This window comes from Chinchilla lanigera, unplaced genomic scaffold (genome assembly GCF_000276665.1).
Source record: "Chinchilla lanigera isolate Chin_1 unplaced genomic scaffold, ChiLan1.0 scaffold00068, whole genome shotgun sequence".
Lineage (NCBI taxonomy): Eukaryota > Metazoa > Chordata > Mammalia > Rodentia > Chinchillidae > Chinchilla > Chinchilla lanigera.
The window spans coordinates 6,478,067-6,493,199 of NW_004955469.1; the positions used below are offsets into that span (position 1 = coordinate 6,478,067).

Sequence of the window (15,133 nt, forward strand, 5' to 3'; positions counted from 1 at the left end):
GTTGATGTAAGAAATCCCTTATTTACAAAGATACAGCAGCATTAGTAATTACAGAGAAAAAAAAACTGGAAATAATATGAATGATCAACAATGAGGAAAAATACTAAGCCAAGTTTTGTGCTACCACTTAAAATCAAACTCATGTATGTGAATTAAATCACAACAAAGGTATTTCTTTAAAAAATCAAATTTTGTGGTTTTTGTTTTTTTTAAGGTTTTCTAAGACAAGGTCTGGCTCTGTAGTCCAGGTTGGCCTGGGACTCATGGTGATCCTCCTTGCCTCAGCCTCCTCCTAGTGCTGGGATTACAGGCATGCACCACCACACCCAGCAAAAAAATAAAATTTAGCAGCATCACACAACATGGAAATTGCCTATGTTCTCATCATTTAAAATTATGTAATGATAAAAATGTGTATTATTTGTCATTATGAACATCACAACAGCAGCCCAAAATCACTGAATATTTACTAAGTGCCAAGCCCTGTATTACTGGTCTTCACTCATTCTCATGGTTATCTGTTATCACTGATAAAAGTGTTATGAGGAGCTTCTTTACGAGGGTCTCTGGCCCACTGCCACTCACCAACTAGGAGGCTGGCCCAAGACAAACCTGGCTTTAAAAGAAGCCTCATGAAACATTCTCACAGGGCTGGGGATATAGCTCAGTGACACAAGCACCTGCCTGGCAAGTGCAAGGTCCTGAGTTTGATTCCCAGTACTAAAAAAAAAAAAAAAAAAAAAAGGAATTATATAAGAAATGAAACATTTTTTTTTTTTTTTTTTTTAAGAAACGAAACATTTTCACAGGTTCTTTGGGAATATTAAATACAGATTTTGAAATTGGATTTTAATTATCTCAGAAAGAAAAGATAAGTGCCCCTGAACTGCCCTATCACTCTAAGCAGTCCAATGCAGCAGCCTTAGCTAACTTCACCAAAAGACAGGCCTGATTATTACTATTAAACTAATTATGAGATGATCCCATCAACAATACAGCACTATTACACCCTTATCCTTGTAACAACCCTGTGGATATTGCTATAAAACCTCTTCTCTTCAGAGTAAGTGAGGTAGAGAGAGACCGTTACAGTTACAAAGCTAATAGGCTGAACTGGAACTAAAATTCCAGTCAGACAACAAAATCCATGTTTCTAGCTAGTGCTAACACTGTGAAATGCATACAATATTAGGAAGGAAGGGAGGAAAGAAAACACCCTTTCTTTGGTGGTTTTCACTGGGTGGAAGACTTGGAATAAATTTTTTCTCCTATCTCCCCTATTTTATATGTGTGGATACATAATAAATACATTCATCCTGGAACTGGTACATATGCATATCGCATCTTGATCGTTTTTACTTCCCCCTCTCCTTCCCTCCCTCTCATCTCTTCCCAGGCCCAAATCCCCTTTCTATCACCACATAGTCTATCTTTTTTTTTTTTTTTTTCTGTTTTACAAAGTATCATCAACTAGCATGTATTACTTTTCAAAAAGAAAAAAAACCTTTTCAGTTATATACTAAGAAATAAAGAGAGAAAAGATTTAGAAAAATATTTACATTAAACAACAAATTACACTGTTAATATATAGAAAGTGCTCCATTTCCTTTATGACCAGCAATCAATATATCTCAAAATTAAACTAGTAAATTAAGAGAAGAATGTCTCTTACCAAAGTTGGAAGAACAGACCCTAGAAATATAATCAAGGCTGGAGAGAAAAAGAGTGGAGGTCTAATCAAATGTATTCACACATCAGGAAAAGGTATGAGCGGAACTTGGCAAAGGCTTTGTGTGGGCAACCATCAATTCATCCAACTTCCCTGGGCTTCCCATAATGTTCTCTTTTTTCCAGAAGTAGGAATCAAATCAAGGGCTTTCACACCAAGGTACACCCCAACCCCCATCCTTTTGCGGGGCAACAGTGGGGATTAAACCCAGGGCTTTTGCCCTGAGTTACATCTCCAGCCCCTCTTTTTTTCTTTTTTTCAGGACAGGGTTTCACTATGTAGTCCAGGGGGGCCCTGAACTCACTATGGAACCCAGGCTCTCTCTATCTCACTTTTCTCTAAAGACCCCAAACTCCAATGATCTTCTTGCCTCAGCCTCCTAAATGCTGGGATTACAGGTGTTCACTACCATGCCCAGCCCTGTTTTCTTTTGTATTTTTTTTTTTTTAATTTTAAAACAGTGCCTTGCTAAGTCAGTAGGTTGCCAGGCTGGGATCCAACTTTCAATCCTTCTGCCTCAGCCTCCCAGTGTGCTGAAACTATAGGCATATGCCACCACCCTTTTCAGAATTTATCAAGATTACTAGACTCTCCAACTTCTCCCATACATTAGTAAAAGGGGGAAGCCAGAAGAGAAATCTAATTGTTTTTTAAAAACCCAGACGGAAGATTCAAACATTCTGAACATCATAAAAAATATACAGAGGGGTCAAAGAGATTTATTTTTTAGGCCTTCCCATAGGCAAGGGTGATAATCTCAAAATCATTCTCAACAACATGGGAAATAACGACTTCTGTTTTCACTGGATTTTAGTCTCTGGCCTCTGCCTCCCATCCTTCTCCCCTACTGACCTCAGAGCCCACGTCCAAGGTCACTTCATGAGCATTCAAGTTTCTCAATTTCATATATGTAGAAGGCTGATCTGATTCTTGACTTCCCCAGCACCACCAGGAACACTTTCAATTCACATAACAAATATAAGTGAAGGAATGTATAAGTGAAGGGATGCAAAAAAATGAGGTGAAAAGTTAGAATTCCAAGTAAGTGCTTTCTCCGTATGAAGAACGGACAGAGATGGGCACCTCACTTTGTCTTAGGAAACCAAAAAGTTATTAGACAAGCAATCCTGGAAGAAATGACTCCCAAACTAAGTAAAAAGACTTACTAGCCAGCTTTGAAGACAAAGACTTTTAGGAATTGGGACAGAAATGGACAAAGGCACAAATACCTATTTGAAAATTTAAAAGACCATTTCAAAGCACAACCTCAAAAGCCATGGGTTACAGTTTGTGTCTACATGACCCCTCCAAAGCCTCATGCAGTCACTGGACTTTCTCACAGGTGGATGAATCTTGAGTGTGCAATGCTGGGATAAAGATGCTGGGATTAAGAGTGGGCAATTGCTCGATTAGTCCACTAATTGGATTGGGACCACCCTAATCCCAGCAGTCTGGATAAAATAGAACGAACAGAAAGAGGCTTGTCTTCCCTTTTTGCACTTGTTGCTTTTGCTGTCCTCTGCCGCCACGAGCTGTTGCCCCTCTGCCATGTGCGACCTTGCTCTGGAGTCAGTGGATTATGGACTAAAATCTCTACAAACTGTGACCTAAATAAATCTTTCCTCCTTGAACTTTGGATGTTGGGTATTTTTTCTCAGCAAAGTAACTAAGAAAAGTAACTCAGAGAAAAATTACTAAGACAGTATGTAAAAATTAAATGAGTTAATAAATGTAAAACATTCAGAATATATTTTATCTAGAAATACTTTTTGTATGTTGGCTGCATCACTATCATCTTCTAAAAATCCAGTTTTAAAAACTAAGATACAAACTTGGGGAAATTACATATTAAATGACAGAGGTACTATTCTTAATATATATAGAACTCTTAGAAATAAGCAAGATGTTAGCTGTTGGTTTGTCATAGATGGCTTTTATCAGATTGAAGTAAAGACCATCTATGTCAATTTTCTGTAGGGTTTTTATCATGAATAAGTGCCGGACTTTATCAAAAGCTTTTTCTGCATCTATTGAGATGATCATATGATTTTAGTGTTTGGCTCTGTTGATATAGTGTATTACATTTATTGATTTGTGTATACTGAACCATCCTTGAATTCCTGGAATGAATCCCACTTGGTCATGATGTATAATCTTCTTGATGATTTGCTACATTGTTTGCTAGTATTTTATTGAGGATTTTTGCATGTATGTTCATTAGAGAGACCGGCCTGTAGTTCTCTTTTTTGGTTGGGTCTTTCTTTGGTTTTGGTATCAGAGTAATACTTGCCTCCAGGCTTGAGTTAGGGAGAATTTCCCTTTCAATTTCATTAAAGAGTTTGAGAAGTATTGGTGTTAAATCTCTAAATTTCGGGGCTGGGGATTTAGCTCAGCGGCAAAAGCGTCTGCCTGGCAAGCACAAGGTCGTGAGTTCGGTTCCCGGTACCAGAGAAAAACCAAAAAACCAAAAAAAAAAAAAAAATCTCTAAATTTCTGGTAGAATATAGCTGTGAATCCATGAGGACCTGGGCTTTTCTTTGTAGGTAGGTTTTTTTTTTTATTACATTTTCAATTTCATTGACTAATATTGGGTTATTAGGGATTTTTATATCTTCTTGATTGAGCTTTGGTAATTCATATGCATTTAGGAATCTGTCCACTTCTGCATTTCCCATCTTATTAGAATACAGGATCTCAAAGTAGTATTGATAATCTGAATTTCTACAGGATCTGTAGTGATTTCACCCTTTTCACTCCTTATTGCATGAATTTGAGTTTTTTCTTTCCTTTTTTTTGATAAGGTTGGATAGGGGTTTATCAATTTTATTTATTTTTTTAAAGAACCAACTCTTCGATTCATTAGTTCTTTGTATTGTTGTCTTGGTCTCCATTGTGTTAATTTCTGCTCCGATCTTTATAATTTCCTCCCTTCTTAGGGCTTGACTTGCTCTTCTTTTTCTAGAAGCTTCAGGTGCAGCATTAGGTTATTTATTTGTGCTCATTCTGTTTTCCTAATGTGAGAATTCACTGTTATAAATTTCTAAATGGACAAAAACTGAAAGCTTTCACCTGAAAATCAGGAACAAGAAAAGGATGTCACCACTCCTATTCAATACAGTTCTGGAAACATTAGCCAGAGCAATTAGACAAAAGAGAGAAATAAAAGGAATAAGGGTAAGAAAGAAAGAAGTTAAATTATCATTATTCACAGATGACATGCTACTCTACATAGCAGACCCCAAAAAGTGCACCAAAAGACTTCTAGATTTAATGACCAAATTCAGTAGCATAACAAGATACAAAGTCAACACTCAAAAATCAATAGCATTCCTGTACACAAACAACACATTGAGAGAGAAATTAGGGAAACCACATGCTTCACAATAGCATCCAAAAAAATGAAATACTTAGGAATCAATCTAACAATGGAAGTAAAACATCTATACAGTGAAAATTACAATCCTCTGAAAAAAGAAATTGAAGAAAATTTCAGAAAATGGAAAGATATTCCCTGCTCATGGATAGGAAGAACCAACTTAGTGAAAATGGCCATACTCTCAAAATCACTGTACACATTTAATGCAATCCCAATTAAAATACCATTAGTGTACTTTACAGATCTAGAGAAAACATTCCTAAAATTCATCTGGAACCCAAAGACACCTAGAATAGTAAAAGCAATCCTGTGTAACAAAGGCAAGGCAGGAAGCATCACAATCTTTGATTTGAAATTACACTACAAAGCTACTGTGATAAAATCATGGTACTGACAAAAAAACAGACCAGAGGATCAATGGAACAAATTAGAAGATGCAGACACAACTCCAAACACACTCAACTACCTTATCTTTGACAAAGGATCCAAACATGTTCACTGGAAGAAAGAGTCTCTTTAATAAATGGTGCTGGAAAAACAGGCCTTCTACATGCTGAAGACTAAAATTAAACCCATGTCTATCACCTATAGCCAGTTGTCCCTGAGACAAAGTACTTAGATCTAGAATATATAAAGAACTGAAAAAAATATCAGGCCTCCAAAATTGAAAGACTCAATCCAAAAATGAGCATCTGAGATGAATATACACTTCTCAGATGAAGAAATGGAAATGACAAATAAACATATGGAAAATATTGGTCATTTGAGAGATGCAAACACTGAGATTCTATCTCACTCCAGAAAGAATGGCTATCATCAAGAAATCAACTAATAACAAATGCTGGCGGGGCTGTGGGGAAAAAGGAACCCTTCTCCACTGTTGGTGGCAGTGTAAACTGGTGCAACCACTGTGGAAATCAGTGTGGAGATTCCTCAAAAAACTAGGATTAGAGGTCCCATTTGACCCAGCTATTTCTCTTTTGGGTATTTTTCCTGAAGAACTGAAAACATCATACCATAGTGACAGATGTGCACCCATGTTTATAGCAGCACAATCTGTCATAGCTAAATCTTGTAAACAAGCCAAATGCCCATCAACTGAGGAATGGATAAAGAAGATGTGGTATTTTTATATAATGGAATATTATTCAGCTATAAAAAAAGATAAACTCGAGGCTTTCATAGGTAAATGGACACAACCAGAGACCATACTCATAAGTGACATAAATCAGACCCACATGTGTAAACATTGTACTGTCTCCCTAGTGTAAGAAACTGTAAGAATAAATAAAATTTGAAAAGTAAAATAGTGTGAAAAGGAAAGAAACTGCTGCTCAAAAGGAAAGAACAACTGGGATGGAGGAGAGGAGAAAAGAAAGAAGGGAAAAAATATATATCTATATATATATACAAGATAGCTAAGATAACTATACTACTAATTTCTATTGGTTTATTGAAAGGAATAGTTAATACCTAATTGTTTGATCGATTTTGCATGCCTGTATCTGGTAATCTGAACAACTACTTTGAAGATAACAATATGCAATATAACAACCATTGTTAATTTCTTATCATCTTGTTTTCAAAATTCTGTGTTGTTTTTATTGCTTTTTCATCCTCTTTAAAATAAAATAAAGAAGATAAATGTGCCAATGAGAAAGCAGAGACCAGTATTTCTCAGAAAAATGAAAGCAGACACAGCCTTATTAACACTCAGAGAAAGAAAAATTAAAGTAAGGTAGTCTTTATTAAATTAACAGATTTTAGCCAGCTATCACGGTGCATGTCTGTAATCCAGCAGCACTCTTGGGAATTTGAGGCAGGATGATCACAAATATGGGCTCAGCCTGGGCAACTCAATGACTTAGCAAGATTCTGTCTTCAAATTAAAAAGAAAGGACTGGGGATGTATCTCAGTGCAAAGCCCTAGGTCCAATCTCCACTACAATTAAATAAATAAATAAGTAAATGAGCAGATTTTTAAAAAGCCAGTGTTTCCAAGCACGCAGGAACACAGGATTATTTCACATACTTTTATACTAGAAGACAATTTGGCAATATGTTTACGTGGTCCTTAACAGTATTTCAGTATACTATATTTAAGATAAATGTTTATTATTTTATTTATAAGGAAGTATCCATATCTTTTGTTCCAATAATTCTATCAGAAGTTCATTCTAAGAAAATAATTGTGGGTATGAACACAAATATAGACACAAATATGTTAAGTCTAGCATAATTTAGAATAACCAAAAGTTACAAACTACTTTAATGTTAGAAATGCAATAGAAAATAACGATTATAAGCATAGAATCAAAGTTAAACTAAGTTTTATTGTTGTTGTTGTTTTGGTTTTTTTGGTACTGGGGATTGAACTTAGGACCTTGCCCTTGCCAGGCAAGCGCTTGTGCCACTGAGCTACATCCCTGGCCCTAGACTAAGTTTACATCCTGTCCACTATTTAGGAGCTGTGTGATCTTGGGCAAATTACCAAATTTGTCCTTAGTCAATTTTCTCGACTATGAAATAAATAATAATAGAACAGCTCTTAAAAAGGAGTTAATGACTAAATTAAATACATTAAATGCCTCAAAAAATAACTAGAATATAGTAAATGGTCAATAAATGTTAGTGGCTGGGTGTGGTGGTGCATGGCTGTAATCTTAGCACTCAGGAGGCTGAGGCAGGAAGATCATTGTGAATTCAAGACCAGCCTGGGCTACAAAGTGAGCTTAAGGCCAGCATGAACTACATAGAGAGACCCTGTCTCAAAAAGACAAAAAAAAAAAAAAAAAAAAAAAAGTTAGCTACTACCATTAACATTCAGGATCAGCAGGGCAACATTAGTCAATAAAAGTATGTTGAGGATAAATATTTAGTAAAATACTGCCACATACTGATAAATATTATTAGTAAGCTACAAAGTAAGTTACATAACAGGGGCACGTTACATAGCTCAGCAGCAGAGCACTGGCTTAGCACGCTCAAGACCCTGAGCTTAATCCCCAGTACTGAGAGAAAAAAATAGTATATAATTCCATTATCTGTAAAGAAAATATTCTACAAGAAGCTCTACTAAGATATTAACAATGGTTATCTCTGGGTAATATAATCATTAGAGACTATTATGCTCTTTGATAAACCTCCCTATAGATTTCCAATTTTCTACATAGAATATATATTATTCATCACACTAAAAACAGTGCACATAAAAAAAATCAATATGATTTTAAAACAAACACAATACAGGATTTTTAGGAAAAATCAAAGGTATCTATTCTAAGCCATCTGACAAATCTTTGCTTTGGGCTTACATTATTCCTGGGGTGTTTTGTTTAGTTTTGTTTCTCAGTTGAGTAACTAGAAAAAAATATTCGAAGATTGCAAATCAAATAATACTGCTAAAATAATAAATATTTATCTTAAATATAGTATACTGAAATACTGTTAAGTTCCTATTTCCTTCCTTCCCTTTCTTTCTTTCTTTCTTTCTTTTCTTTCCACTGAGTATTAAACACAGGGCCTTGCAATCCTAAAGCAGCCTGAGCCTCCCAGAGTGCTGGAATTATACCATAAAATTTATATGGTAATCCTTAAATCTTGAATTCCTTCTCTCAATTACTCCCATTTTATTCCCCCCCCCCCCATGGCACTGAACAAATTCTAACTTATAGACATTCTGTCTCTTTACTACCTTCTTGAATTTAAGTAGCACTAGGGCAAGGTTTTTTGTGTATTTTGTTGACTGGTTATTCCATCAGAGCTTAAACCAGTTTGCTCTGTTCTTTTCTTCCTTCCTTCCTTCCTTCCTTCCTTCCTTCCTTCCTTCCTTCCTTCCTTCTTTCCTTCCTTCCTTGCTTCCTTCTTTCCTTTCTTTCTTTTTCTTTTTAAACAGGGTCTTGCTATACAGTTCTTGCTATACAGTTCATGCTATACAGTTCATGCTATACAGTTCTTGCTATACAGTCCAGGCTGGCCTTCAACTCAGGTGATCACCTTCTCTCAGCCTCCCAAGTGCTGGGATGATAGGTGTGTGCCACCAACCCAGCTTTTAAATCAGTTCTTGCAAGTAAACATTTAATGATGACACATGCACACTTGTAATCCAAGCACTTGGGGAAGCTGAAGGAGGACTGCAAGTTCAAACCCAGCCTAGGCAACTTAATAATTTAGTGCTGAGAACCTGTTTCAAATTTTAAAAAATAAAAAGGGCTAGGGATGCAGCTCAGTACAATAGTCCTGGGTTTTAAAATAAATGGATCCTATACTATGAATCATGAGTAACTTGTTTTTTTTTTTTTTGTTTTTTTCTTGAGTTAAGGTCTTGCTATGTAGCCCAGTCTGGCCTCAAACTCCTGCCTCAGCCTTCCCAGGTGCTGGGATTAGAGGTGTACTCCACCACACTCAGTGTGGTTCTAACTTTTTTAAAGCCAATGACTGGGAATGAAGAAAAGAAAGGCAGAAAAATGGGGGGAAGGCTTTTTCCCCAATGAAGCCTCTAAAAAGACAAGAATGAGAAGAACAACATCAAGGATAGATTTAAGAATGAGTTGCAGTATATGCTTTTTTAAGATAAGATTATCATTATGATTTAAAGAGTACTATAAAGCTGAGTAGTATAGAGTAGTATCAGAAAAAGTTGGGGTTTACCTGACTGTTATGGCTTATATCTAGATGCCCCCAAAGCCTCGTGTGGTCATAGGTGGGGCTTTTTCAGAGGTGGCTGGATTTACAGTGTGTGACACTGGGACTGACTCATGGTGCAATCCTAGGCTCAAGGGCACTAGGGCTAAGGGTGTGAGTGCTACCCACCCTAAGTAGCATGAGTAAGATATAAGGGACAGAAAGAGCTGCGGTTGTCCCTTGCTTGTTTTACTACTTTCTGCCCCCCATGAACTGTTCCTCCTCTGTGATGCCTGTCTGTCACGTCACCTTACCTTAGAGCCAGCTGATTATGGACTGACACCTCTACAAACGTGAGCAAAGAAACCTTTCCTCCGTTAACTTTGGATGTCAGGTATATTGTCTCAGCAATGAGAAAAGTAACTAAGACAATGACCAATATCTAACCCAGATGACTCTTTCCACCTCAATCATCCTCAATACTCAGCTCTCCGAAATCCAGTGGAACTCTGATGTTAGGAACCAAGGTGCTGGAAGGAAGAGCTAACAACTCCTAGTGAGAATCACTGGAAAGAGGACTAGACACAGAAGGAATGGACAGAAAGCAGGGAAAACCTTCCAATACAGGTCGTCTCTGCAGCAAGACAGTCAATGTATAAGCACATCACTGGAACTTTAGCACGGGAAAACTCAAAACACTTCTAGTGAGAAGTCTTCTCTTTCCTGCCACTTGGGTTTTGGGGACTTAATAAAAATAGGAAGGAGCATTACATATGCATCCCCAGTCCATCCATGGGCAAGTTTCATGAACCTTTGAAATTCTCACTTTTATTCCCTAAATAATATTTCATGCTTACTAAAAAGTAAAACTACCAAAAGTTACAAAACTTGTGAGATTTATTAATCTGATCTACTCAGTTCTTATATTTAAGCAGGCATTTTACAAGCACCACAAGACACATTAGATGGAAGACCGACAAAGGAGAGGTGGTTGGGTGGTGAGCAGAGTGACTGAATATGCCAGTCTGCTTCACAATAATGAAATGGCAATGCAAAGCTTACCAAGACTCCTAATGGCCAGGGCAAACCTTGTTAACTCCTCATCTTCTTGGACTTCTGCAGGGGACACTATTCTTTCTCATTGTTACCTCTCCCTAATCAAGTTCTCTTCACGTTGCACCTGAATTTCAAGACTTTGACGTGATCATCCAAAACAACAGAAATTAAGGGTATTAAAAAAGGGCAGATCCTTTGTTGGGAGACAGGACTGTAGGTAAATTCTTTTACTTTATTTCCAGCTTTTTTACATGGATTGTTTTGATGGTAAGATCAAAAATTAAGGGCAAAAATGTTAATTTCTTTATCAGCCACTTGGTAAAAATACATCAAAAAAGAACTAAGCTGAATTAGTTTTAAATTTCTCACTGAAGCAAGCTGCAATAATAGCAGGCAACATTTATTAGACACTTTAAGCAGAGGTCGCTGTGCTAATTAGTACTTAATATTATACTACAAGAGATAGGTACTATTATTATTCCCATTTTACAGATAAGAAAATAGAAACTTAGAGAATTAAAATAACTTGCCCAAGGTCACACAGCTATTTGGTGCGGTGCTGGAAGCCTTTATTCTGATCCAGTATCATTATGAGGAAAAATACATGAAATTTCTATTAAACATAAATACATATTCAAAAATGAATATGCATTCATGAAGAAAAAGATCTAGAAAGCAAAAGTTGGCTAGATAAAACAAGTTAAATGTCTGTCATCTGGCTGTAGATCCCTAAATGTCTATCATAATCACTACTGAATAGCTCCACAGTAAAGAACTAAATATTCAATCTCCCAAAATAATGCTATAAGTAATGTAAATGAAATATGCTGCCCCTCTTAGTTGTGAAAATTCATGTCTTGATCTATTCACTGTCCTATTTCTGCTCAGTTCCTCCTTTCCTCCTCCATTTCCCCTCTGCCTTCATATCCTTTAAAACCATTTTAGTTCCTCTTTCTGAATACCTACACTTCACCCAAAAGAACTCGAACGTTAGTCTCTGTTCTGAACAGCTATAGAATGGCACAAACTCAAAAAAGGAACGCAAGCAGAAATACAACATTTCCAATACATCTTCACCTTTAGATCTATGCAACTGCAGAATTGTAAACATTCTTTTTTTTTTTTAACTTCACACTTGGAATCCCGCCTTTGATAATTAACACCCCAAAACAGTGTTCTCTTTTATTTACCCTTTCTTCAAAATAGTTTTTCACAAATTTTTCCATAAATATTAAAAAAAAAAATACAAACCCAGGTGTAGTGGCACACACCCATAATCCTAGCACTCAGAAGGCTGAGTGAAGAGGATCGAGAGTTGAAAGCCAGCCTAGGTTATATGGCAAGTTCAAGGTCAGCGTATGGAGACCTTGTAACAAACAAACAACAAAAAGAACCAGAATTTTAAAAAAACAAATACACTGTTAGATAAGAAATATAATCACATTTTTAGTAATAGTTTATTCTGAATCATTTCTAGAACTTAATACAAGTATTACAAGTAAATACAGCACTACATGTTAAATGTTACCTATCAATACACCACTATGTACTTCCATTTATTCATACAACGAATAACTACTGAATGCCCACAAAGTATCTCTTTCTCTCTAAACAAAAGTAAGTGTAACAGATAAGGGCACAGGTGCTGAAGTTAAGATGATCTTTGTTTGAAACAAAGCTCTTGTACTAACTCAGAGACCTGGAATGGTCAGTTGAACTCCAGGTTAACATTTCACTTATTTATTTGATGGGAGGGCAGTAATTATTCCTAGGATCTTTGTGAGCTTTAAACTATTGTGTAAAACATTTAGCATTGAGCAGAAATACAACATTTCCAATACATCTTCACCTTTAGATCTATGCATGGCCATCATGGAAGATTACAATACTGAAAAAAGTATAGTTGAAGACGATGGCCACTAAATGCTCCTCCTGCCTTACTAAAAAGATGGAAATTTGTGAAATTCTGTATCAAAGATATAATAATGCTAAAAATCTTAGGGTTATGTAAAAAAATCTTCCACCTTCTAAAAGGAGTTTTTAAAAAAATTATAAATTATTAAATTATAAATCCTAGGGTTATGTAAAAATCTTCCACCTTCGGCTGGGACATAGCTCAGCAGCACAGCACCTGCCTGGCAAGCATAAGTTCCTCAGATCCATTCCCAGTACCAAAATCAATCAATCAATCAATCAATCAATCAATCTTCCACCTTTTAAAAGGTGTTTCTTTTTAAAAATTATAAACCCAGAGCCTGTGCTCACTTCGGCAGCACATACACTAAAATTGGAACCATACAGAGATTAGCATGGCCCCTGTGCAAGGATGACACACAAATCTGTGAAGTGTTCCATATTTTTTATTTTTATACAATGGAGTATTACTCAGCTAAAAAGGATAAATGTGAGACTTTTATAGGTAAATGGAGGCAACTAGAAAACATATTTATAAGTGAAATAAATCAGACCTGCATGTGTAAACATCATATTGTCTCCCTAGTGTAAGAACCTGAAAGAGTAAATAAAACCCAAAAGGTACAACAGATATTGTGAGAGGGAAAGAAATTGCTCAAAGGGAAAAGGATGAGGAAAAGGAGAAAAAGAAAGAAAAAAGGAAGGGAAAAATATATATGTATACACAAGGATAGCTGGTATAACTGTACTGCTAATATCGATTGGTTTATTGAAAGGAACAGTTAATGCTTACATTTTTTTTCTTCACCAATTTTGCATGCTTGTATCTGGTAATCTGAACAATTAATTTGAAGACAACAATATGCAACATAACAACCATTGCTGAATTCCTATCATCTAGTTTAGCGAAGCTCTGTATCGTTTTCTAATGCTTTTTAAATTACTTTTTATTCTCTTTAATTGTCTGATCAATCTTGCATTCTTACATCTGGTAGTCTGAGCAACTTTGTTGAAGATAACAATCTGTAATATAACAACCACTGTTAATTCCTATCTTGTTTTGAAATCCTGTATCTTTCGTTTTTGTGTTGTTTTCTTTTTGTCTTTGTTGTTGTTATTTTGTTATTGTCTTTTTTTTCCTCTTTAAAAGAAAAAAAAAACAAAACCAATGCCTGCCCAGCAAGAGTGAGGTCCTAAGTTCAACACTCGGTACTAAAAATAAATAAATAAATAAAATTATAAATCCAGTCCCCAGAATGTGTCTCATGTATTTCTTCATATTCTGGAGAAATCAGGATTTGAGCCCTGAGATATGCTGAACAATGACAGCTTCCCACTCAATAACTCAGTACTGGCCAAATTTTCTCAAACTAGATGACCTTTCATAACAAAGGTGAACAAAGAGAATAATTATGAATGCATTAAAGGGTAAAAAAAAAAACCACAATCTTTTCAGCTGTTTGCTAATATCACACCAAGACATCAGAAATGCACGATTTTCTCTGTATCCTTCAAGAAACAATTAAATACTTTCAATTTTACTTTTAAAATTACAAAGCAATCACAGACACAGCCCAAAAACCTAAACGTGAGCACACAGAACGGCTACTATCTTTAAATTCTGAAAGACTCCATTAACAGTCGTATAAAGACTTTATGTAGTGTTTCTAGGTTGCTTTTAGGTTTTATCACTGATTAACGCTATACCAAACTCGCAAAAGAAGAGGCAATTAATTTCTTTGGTGGGTTTAAGAAGCTTAACCTACAGTCTATGCTACCTAAATTAAGCTGACTAACACCAGAAAACTCAAGTCACACCTTGCCTATCTCTTCAGTAAGCAAGCAAACACTAGTAAAGCAGTCCAGAAGCATGTAGTAAAGCAATAATTTTTGTGCTAACCTAATTCCTACTGTAAAGTGATTGGTTCTATCAAAACTATTCCTAATTCATCAGGAATACAAGTGTTAAACGAAGCATCCTTGCATGGGAAATCATTCAGCAACAACGCTCACGAGCAAAAACGCACACAGCATCCTTCTACAGAGCAAAAGTCATCTGCAGTTTCAGCCTCGGTTTACCCATTGCTATGCACCACGCAGTCGTCTTTTTTTTTTTTCCCCCCTAATAAGCAATCAACTTTACTCTGACTTCAGAGACTGCATCTGTCCGCGCTTCCTGTACACCCTGGAAGTCATTCACGACGAAGTCGAAGCTTAACATTCACCAACCTGGGCTGAACGCGAGGCTCGGCGCCCAGCATCCGCCCACTGTCCTCTCGTGACTCCGGCTACTTTGACGCACCGGGATGCGGCTCACCTGACGCGCTGCACCAACCATTCCAAGAAGGAAGCCAACTCCGCCGACAAAATGGGTCCCCGAGGAAGCGTGCGGGTGCCCCTCCGGCTGGCTTGGGGGCCGCGCCGGCCCCGGCCCC

The 15,133-nt window shown here is 36.6% G+C and overlaps 1 protein-coding gene across 1 annotated transcript in view; it reads right to left on the reverse strand.

Moving 5' to 3' along the window:
* The window catches only part of Itsn2 (intersectin 2), a 135,826-nt gene that overhangs the window by 119,936 nt on the left and 757 nt on the right, over positions 1-15,133 (reverse strand). The window lies entirely within an intron of this gene.